Source organism: Triticum aestivum, chromosome 4A (assembly GCF_018294505.1).
Source record: "Triticum aestivum cultivar Chinese Spring chromosome 4A, IWGSC CS RefSeq v2.1, whole genome shotgun sequence".
NCBI lineage: Eukaryota > Viridiplantae > Streptophyta > Magnoliopsida > Poales > Poaceae > Triticum > Triticum aestivum.
Window position 1 is genome coordinate 534,899,042 of NC_057803.1, and position 9,523 is coordinate 534,908,564.

Genomic DNA, 9,523 nt, shown 5'->3' on the forward strand with positions numbered 1-9,523 from the left:
ACACACACAGCACAACCCTGTTCTAACACCCCCCCCCCCTCAAACTCAAGGGGGATCTTGGACACCGAGTTTGGACAGGAAAAAGCTGTGTTGGGACCGTGTCTGAGCTTTCGTCAGAAAATCAGCAAGCTGAAGCTCCGAGGGCACATACTGAGGGGCCACAATTCTGTCTTGCACCTGAGAACGAGTGTAGGAGGCATCAACACCGATGTGCTTGGTGAGCTCATGCTTAACAGGATCACGGGCAATGCTGAGTGCCCCAGTGCTGTCGGAGAGCAGAGGGGTCGGTGTAGCAGTGGAAACACCAAAATCCTGAAGAAGCCATCGTAGACAAGTAATTTCTGCAGTCACGGACGCCATAGCTCGCAGCTCAGCCTCAGCACTGGAGCGAGATACAGCATTCTGCTTCTTGGTCTTCCAGGCAATCAGGGAGGAGCCAAGAAAAACACAATAGGCAGAGAGAGAGCGGCGATCAGTGGGATCGCTGGCCCAGGTAGCATCACAGTAGGCCTGAAGCTGAAGAGAGCTGGAGCGAGGGAAGAATAAGCGACGAGTCACGGTACCACGAAGGTAACGAAGAACACGAAGAAGGTGACTGTAGTGAAGTTGAGTGGGAGCAGAGACAAACTGACTTAGAATGTGCACAACATAAGAAATGTCAGGACGAGTGATGCCTAGATAGACAAGGCTCCCAACAAGATGGCGATAGCGTGTGGGATCTGCAAGGGGTTCACCCTCACCAGGACGAAGATGGAGACCAAACTCCATAGGAGTGTCAACCGTGCGCTGATCAGTGAGGCAGGCACGAGTGAGAAGATCTTGGATGTACTTCTCTTGAGAGAGATAAATACCCTCAGGGGAAGAAATGATCTCAAGTCCAAGAAAGTAGCGAAGAGAACCCAAATCAGTCATCAAGAATTGCTCATGTAGACGTTTCTTCACAAAATCAATGAATTGGTGGTCAGCCCCTGTGATAATCATGTCTTCAACGTAGAGTAGTAAAAGGGTGCGACCGCGAGGAGAAGTGTGAATAAACAGAGCAGGATCATGAACACTAGCAGAGAACCCGATCCTTGTGATGACGGCGGAGAAACGCTCAAACCAGGTACGAGGAGCTTGTTTCAGCCCGTAAAGAGCGCGCCGAAGGCGACAGACAGTGCCATCAAAGACAGTATAGCCAGGAGGCGGCTGCATATAGACCACTTCCCGCAGCTCACCATTCAAGAAGGCATTCTTGACATCTAATTGAGAGATGGACCACTGCCGAACAGCAGCAACAGCCAAAAGAGTGCGAACAGTGGTCATGTGAGAAACAGGAGCAAAAGTCTCATCATAGTCACGACCATACTCCTGCTGGAAGCCACGCGCAACAAGACGAGCTTTGTAGCGCACGAGAGAACCATCTGAATGTGTCTTAACCTTGTAGACCCATTTGCAAGTGATGGGTCTAACGCCTGTAGGCAGGGGTACAAGGTCCCAAGTGCCTGTGCGCTCAAGAGCATGAATTTCCTCTGCCATAGCATGCTGCCATTCAGAATGAGCAGCAGCCTCACGATATGTAGACGGCTCAACAAGAGTGGTAGCAGCAACAACATAGTACGCAGGAGGCTGGAGAGTGTGGCGATCACGCAGATTATACCGAGGAGCAGGAGGGGTAGGTGGTTCTGAAGGAATGGGACCCAACAGGGAAGGAGTGGAAGTGGAAGTGGGCGCATCCGAGGGAGAAGGGTGCCGAGCACGACGGGAGTAGACAAAAGGAAGCGGAGAGAGAGGGGAAGTGGAAGGTGGCGCATCAGAGGGAGAAGGGTGTTGAGCACAACGGGAGTAGGTAAAAGGAAAAGGAGAGAGAGTGGATGGCTCAACCCGAGTAGGAGAGTCAGGAATAGAAACCTCATCCTGTGTAAGCTGAAGCTCATGAGCAAACACAGGTGAAAGGCTAGGAGTGGACCTACCAGGTGACGATAAAGGTGAAGAATCAGGTAGAGTCAAAAAAGAGAGAGGCTCGACTAACGACTCGGTTGTGGCAGTAGAAGAATGACGAGGGTAGAAGGAGCGAGACTCATCAAAAGTGACATCTTTGGAGATTCTCAGTCTTCGAGCAATAGGGTCCCAGCAACGGTAACCTTTGTGCTCCAAACTGTAGCCAAGGAAAACACATTCAACAGATTGAGCAGTCAATTTGGTGCGTTCATGAGGGTGGAGAAGAACAAAACAGGCACAACCAAACAGGCGTAGACCACTATAATCAGCTGGACCATCACCTAGATGATCAACTGGTATCCCTCCCTGAAGAGCAACAGAAGGCTGAATATTAATGAGATAAACAGCGGTAGAGACAGCCTCAGCCCAAAAGTGCGGGGGAACAGCAGAAGATAAAAGAAGAGCCCGAGCAGTCTCAAGGACGTGACGATGTTTGCGTTCAGCCACCCCATTTTGAGCGTGTGCACCAGGACAGGAATACTGAGGAAGGGTACCCTGTTCAGCAAGGAAACCACGAAGCGCACGAGATAAGTACTCGCCAGCCGAATCAGCACGAAAAACTCGAACAGAGGAATCATACTGAGTGCGAACCATGGTAGCAAACGACTTGTAAATTTGAAGCACTTGACTACGAGATGACATAAAGTAGATCCAAGTGTGGCGAGAAAAATCATCAATGAAAATTATATAATATTTGTGACCCCCTTTCGAAACAAAGGGGGCAGGACCCCATACATCAGAGTGAACAAGTTCAAAAGGTCGTTGAGAAACAGAATTACTAGAGGGATATGGAAGTTGTATCTGCTTGCCAAGCTTACAACCCATACAAGTTAGTGAACTATCACCAGATACAGACCCTAGAACACCGCTCCTAACCAAAGAAGACAAGCGGGAGCCACAAATGTGACCCAATCGATGATGCCACTGAGCGAAGGATGTGGTGGAGGTGGCAGCTAAAGCAAAAGGGGTGGTGATGTCCGACTGGCTAGAGGACGCAGCGGAAGGAAGGCGCAGCCAATCGAGCTCCCAAAGGCGCTGAGAGTCATGGCGCCGAGGACCGATCCCAACAAGAGTCCCCGTACGACGATCCTGAACACAACAAGAGTCAGAATCCAGAATAACACGACAACCCAAGTCAGTAAGTTGACCAGCAGATAGAAGTTGCATAGTCAGCTTAGGAACATGAGAAACGGCGGGAACATGAAAAGAAGACGTGGAAAGAGTCCCTCTTGCGGCAACAGAAAGAGAAGTGCCATCTGCAGTCTGAACTGTAAGAGGAGAAGGCACGGAATTGACAGCACAAAGATGATCTCTGTGTGGTGTCATGTGGAAGGAGGCCCCAGAATCAAGAATCCAGGGCAAAGATGTACCTGACGAAGAGTGCGGTGGTGGACCAGACGTCTGACCAGCAGAACCAGCAGAACCTGAGGATGGTGCAGAAGCAGTAAGGCGGCGCAGCAAGGTGAGCATCTCCTGGTGAACCTTCTCAAGGGAGCCCTCACGAAAATTAGAGGAGCCTCCCGAGTCCTTTTGAGGACGGCCACCACGGCGACCCTGTTTCCTCCTCTTGATGCACTCCGTGATCATGTGACCATCCTGCTTGCAGTAGTTGCAGAAAGCACTAGTGGAGGTTGCTGCCACCTGTGTAGAAGAGGGCACACCAGGCAGCGGTGGTGGAACGCGGGCAGCCAGGACTGCTAAAGAGGATGGCAATAAGCCCGTGCTCCGTAGGCGCACCTCCTCAGATCGCACCTCGGCAAGGGCCTCCAGAGTAGAGAGCCGAGGATGGCGTGCCAATAGCTGAGCACGACTCTGCTCGAACTCCGGCCAGAGGCGAGTGAGGAAGTCGTAGAGGCGACGAACCTCCAGCTTAGCTTGTTGCCGCACACAACACTGACATCTGCGACAAACATCAGCTCCCAGAGAGTCCAATTGGCGCCACACCGCCGACATCTCCTTGTAGAAATCATCCACAGTAGCATCTCCCTGTTGTAGTTGTTGCTCTTGACGAACAACAGAGAGATACATGGCATCCCCTGTAGACTCATAGCGATGGCGAAGGTGCTCCCACATCTGATATGCAGTGGTAAGGGCCACCACATCCATGGTGAGATCAACATCCATGCTGTTCACCAAGATAGAAGAGACTCGAGCATCATCATTTGTCCATTGCTTGTATAAGTGGAGTTGATTCTGATACTCTTCAGTGGCCTCTTCAAAAGCATCTAGCATCTCACGTTGCTTGGTTTCATCGGCATCAACAGGGAAGGCCAACTCAGTTGGAGGAGTGGGCAGCAGGGGACAAGGCAGAGCACCAGAGAGGTGCTCCCAGACCAGCTGGCCCCTCATGTGCAGCTTCATGTGCTGCACCCAGTCCCTGTAGTTCTGTCCGTTGAAGATAACAGGACATCATGGGACTGGGACAGCACCGGTGGTGGTGGAGGGCGCCATTGCAGCAGAGCAGCAACAGCAGCTCGTTGAAGACCAGCAGCAACAGGAGGCACAGCTTGATGGCAGCAGCAGACCAGGAGGAGAAGAGCAGCAGCAGCCGCACTTTGAAGAGCAGCAGCAGCAGCTCGTTGAAGAAGAGCAGCAGCAGCAGCTCGTTGAAGAAGAGCAGCAGCAGCAGCAGAGAAGAGGAGCAGCAGTAGCAGCAGCTCGTTGAAGAGCAGCAGCAGCACGTTGAGGCGGCGGCGCCGGCCGGGAAGGACGGCGGCAGCAGCGGCCTGGAACGGCGGCGGCCTGGACCAGCAGGCGGCAGCAGCTACCAGGAAGAAGAGGGGAGAGGCTCGATGAAGAGAGGAGCGGCGGCCGGCGGCGGCCGCGGTGGCGGCGGCGGCGACCAGAGGCGGCGGCGGCGGCTGGGGAACCTAACCCTAGCTCTTATACCATGTTATGAAGTGAGCCTATATTCCATGGGGCCAACAGGCCAGCACATATACATGAAGGGAAATAAGCAAAGAAGCCCCTATACAATATGATAACTACACACACAGCACAACCCTGTTCTAACACACACAAACAGTCAAACGAATGTGGCCCGCATGAATGGTTTCCGAGAACTTCAGAAATTAATCCTGTTCTATTTTATCACATTTGTTGTTATATAAACTCTACACTTGTAGGAAAGTTATTGTATTTTAGAATTCTAGTACTCTTTCCTCAACGTCTAGTAACACCCCAAATTTGCCAAATAGGCACTGAAGTACTTTTGCCAGGTATCTGTACTAAGATTCCGTTCGCTGGGAAGGGATAATCATGGCCCTGCCTACAAACTTCTTAATGTCATGTCAACCTCCCACCCTCCTGTAACTGTAGCACAAAACAAAACTCCTATGACAGAGAGTATAACATGCTGAAATGTTGTTTCCCTAGATGTTTAACTGGTCCTTGCACTTCTTTTACCCTTGCACTTCTTTTACTATTTTCTAGTATTGTTTCTCAGGGGTCATTGAGTATTTTGTTGTAGGCTAACAGTTATGTTTTTTGCAGGCAAAATGGTAGAATACGATCGACCTCACACACTGATGGAGATGGAAGGATCTTTTTTTAAGGAGCTTCTGTACGAGTACTGGCTGCAAGCATCGAAAGGAGGCTTGTAGATTGCTTGTAGATAAATGTTATCACTATCCTGAAACACATGATCTAAGGTTAAAAAAACTAATTATTAGGATTGCCCTGAATAGATATTTGTTATCCTGTGAAAAATATTATGTGGTTGAATAAACAATTTGCTTCATTTATTATCATAGACGAGATACGACATAATCGGGTGGATTTTCCTTTTGAAGCATCAAGGATATAGAACATGTTTGGCTGCAACCCTGGAGCAGAGTCGCCTTGCGTTAGACCTGCCTGGAATGTGCCAGGACGGGGAACCCCCTTCCCCTCCCTTGCGTCGCCCCTGCCCAGGGCGACTCGGGGGCTCCTCCCCTTAGCAGCGCTGCCACCCCCCCCCTCTTCCTCCCTCCCCTCCTCTCGTCGCCGCCGAAGGGCGCCGATGGGCGAAGCCCACGGCAGCGGCGGGAGGTCTTCGCGCGGCTCCCCTGCTTTTGCGGGGGGCGGATTTGGGTGGCGGCTGGCGGTGTCCCGGAGTGCGTGCGGTCGGGCGCGTGGCTGCGGGCCTCGGTGAGTGGTGGCCCGGCTGGGCTTCGGCGTTCGGCGGCGAAGCGCGCACGGCGTCAGGCCTCGGGTGGTGGGCGGTGGGTCCCTCCTCCCGTCGTCTTTGACTCCTCGGCTTCTGCCCTCCCTCCCCCCCCTCGATCTGGCTGGGTGGGCATTGGATCCGGCCTCCCTAGTAGCTGGCGGTGCTGCCAGTGGCCCACGGCGGGCTAGATCGAGGGAGGTCGGGTGTCTCCAGCTCAAGATGGTGCCTTTCCGTCCTACCGACGTTGGGGTGATGCTTGAGGGTTGGTGCTTGGTGACGGCTGGAGGCGTGGGTTCGTGCCTGACGGCTTCGACGCCTGGAGCTCGCCCGGGCGATGCGGGTCGGGCAGTGGCCTGGGGCGGCTGCTGCTCTGGTCATGGATGGCTCCACGGCGGCTTGGCAAGTCGGCTGCGGCGACGGCTGGCATGTACCAGTGTCGGCTCGTCCGTAGGTGGCTTTGTGTCGGCCCTTGATCTATCTTCTCGTCGCCCGGGTGCTATTTCCGTTGAAGGGATGACCCTCTCCCTACCGCGGCCCATCGCTAGTCTCGTGCTCAAGCTGCAGGATCGAGCTCGTCTCACGCCCGGCAGCAGGACCATGCTCGTCTCGCACCTGGTGCTGCATGACGAATCGATGGGGGCTTGTTTGCCCCAGATCCGATTGTCTCTTCGGTGGGGGTAGCGGCGGGTGTTGGGTGAGGTGGTATCTAGGTCTTGGATGCCGGGGCAGCGACCCTGGTGGTGGTTGTGTTGTGCTCATGGGCAGAGCCTGTCGCTTGGTGCTGCCCGGTGGCCATGGTCGTGTGGGCCGCGTAGTAGTCGGGGTGCGGCATTCGATGGCGGTAAGTGTTGGCCGGGGTGAAAACCTGCTCTATCTTCGAGAGAACCGGCGGCGGCGTAGCTCGTTCCCTTCTAGAAGGCGTTCTCGCGGCTTTCATTGTCTGTCGTGTGGCTCCTAGGAAAACTTTGATTCTCGGATCGGGCGATGGTGGCGCTCCAGTGTCGTTACCTTCGCGAAGGCACCATTTTGGAGCCCACGGTTCGTCGTATGTGGCTTCATATCTTCGTGGTGGCGTCTTCACTGGTGGAGCCCCGGTTGCTCTTATAGTATTAGGGGTCGTGTTGCTGCGCTCAACACCTATGTATCCCGCCTTGGGTGTGTGCTTGTGTTGTGGTGGAGTGCGTCTGTTCCGAAATGTTGTTGGTCATTGCTTTATATATAAAGCGGGGCGAAAACCTTTTTCAGTAATGTGCCTGGACGCTATTTGGTTCGTCATGATGCCTTCACGCCTGACATGTAGCCTGTCGGTTTGACTCTCGGGAAAATATCCGGTGATACCTGTCCTTACATGATACCATAATGCCAACTTGCAAAAATCAAATTCAAACATGTAAAATATTTCTGAAAGAAAAACATGGATGTTCACAACACATATGTCGATAATCGCTAAAAAAATCAGATCAAAATTCAAAATAGAGAAGGGGAAAAGAAAGAGAAATTTATCATGAATAGTGTCAAAAGAAGATAAAAGCAAGAATGACAATATTCACATCTTTATTTGTATTTTTTGTTTCTCTTTGTGTCTTTTAAATTTTGATTTGAATTTTTTAGGGCTTGTCAACATATGTGTTGTGAACATGATTTATTTTTTCAGTATTTTTTGACATGTTTAATTTGAGTTTTGCAAATTGGTATCATGGTATCATGTAAGAAATGGGATCACGAATAGAAGCTAGCTTATCAAAATCTTGATTACTCCCTCCGTCTGGGTTTATTAAGCCTAAGAGCAGCACAAGCATGTTCATTTTTATAAGGCCTTACTTTGAAAACCTACATGTATGCAACCATTTCATTCTTTTTAGTGTGAGGCATCGTTGCTAGTCCCATAGTTGAATAATAAATACGTTGCATGCATATTTTTTCATTGACTGCGTGTGAGAGCTGGTATGTGAGAGAGTGCATTGAAAATAAAATGGAAATATTAATATGAACAAATTACTATGTGCTTTGATTCAAAAGAAGTGGTCTTCGAGCCCAATAATCCCAGACGAAAATAGTAGCCTACAGATGGTCCAGGCACCCCGATTAGCCTGGCAGTTTGATCATATACTTAACTAGCAAAATGTTAATGCATTTTATTAAAAAAATATTGTTGGATTCTTATTTGGATATACTCCCTTTGTCTTATAATATAAAAGTGTTTTTCTACTAGTGTAGTGTCAAAAACGCTTTTATATTACGGGATGGAGTGAATAGCTTTCCATGATATTATTCTTTCCACATATAATTTATTTTTTATTAGACAAACTTATGGTCAAACTATAACTCAAATTATGAGGACGACAAGTAAACCGGACGGAGGTATAGAGTACTTTAATTTGCTAGTTTCCCCTGGGCCAGCTTCCAAACGAATTCTTTATACTGTAAGCTTTCTTCAAGCAAACAATCCAATGCCTCGGCTAAAAAAAAGCCATGCCTGACACGCACAAAACTTCTACTTTTCAAGTTGTGCTCAGGCATCACAAACACGGTAGAATTTCGTTGTTTGACCCTTTTATGGTGTTATTTCAAGATCTGACCCTTTTTGGAAAAAGATGAGATCTGACCCTTTAAGATGTGGCGGTAGGTGACAGGACGGCGCCTGACGACCGTTAGCTGCAGCTGATGTGGAAAAGGACCCTACCGCCATAGACCCTGGCGGTAGGCTACTAACACCTGCCGCCAAGGGCCCTAGCGGTAGGATCCTAGGGTGGATAAGGTTGGGAGGAGTTGTTGTGTGGGCCCCACCAACACTCTTCTTCCCCATTCTTCTTCTTCCCCGTGGTGAGCTCCTCTCCTCTCTCTCTCCCTCACCCAAACACCCCCTAGATCAACTCTATTTGCTTGAGATTTTACTAGTGGATCTGAAGCATTTTCATCACCCAAGGTACCTCTCTCATTTTCCCTCATTTTGATTGGTTGAAATCTTGGTTTTGTGTGCATTTGCTCAATTTATTGCAAACCCTAGGTGTTGATCTTGTCGTGTGCATTTATGGCACATTTATGATGCATTTATGGCTATATTTGTGCTTGCCTAGGGTTAGGGGTTATAGTGGTAATGTTAGGGGTGAGTGTTAGGGTTAGGATTATAGTTATGGTTAGGGTTATGGTTAAGGTTAAGGTGAAACTAACTATGAATAGAAGTTATTTGTCTAATGTGTACATAAATTATGTTATTGCTCCATTTGAATTGGTTGGATGACATATATTGATGACTTTACTGTTTCCATTGTTCTTAGACGCATAAGCTCGTAAATGTTCATTATTTGGACAAGACAACATTTATGAATGGAAAAGACGATGAACGGGAAGAGGCTATGGTTTTTGACACAAGTCCAAGCTTTGATGATCTTGCAG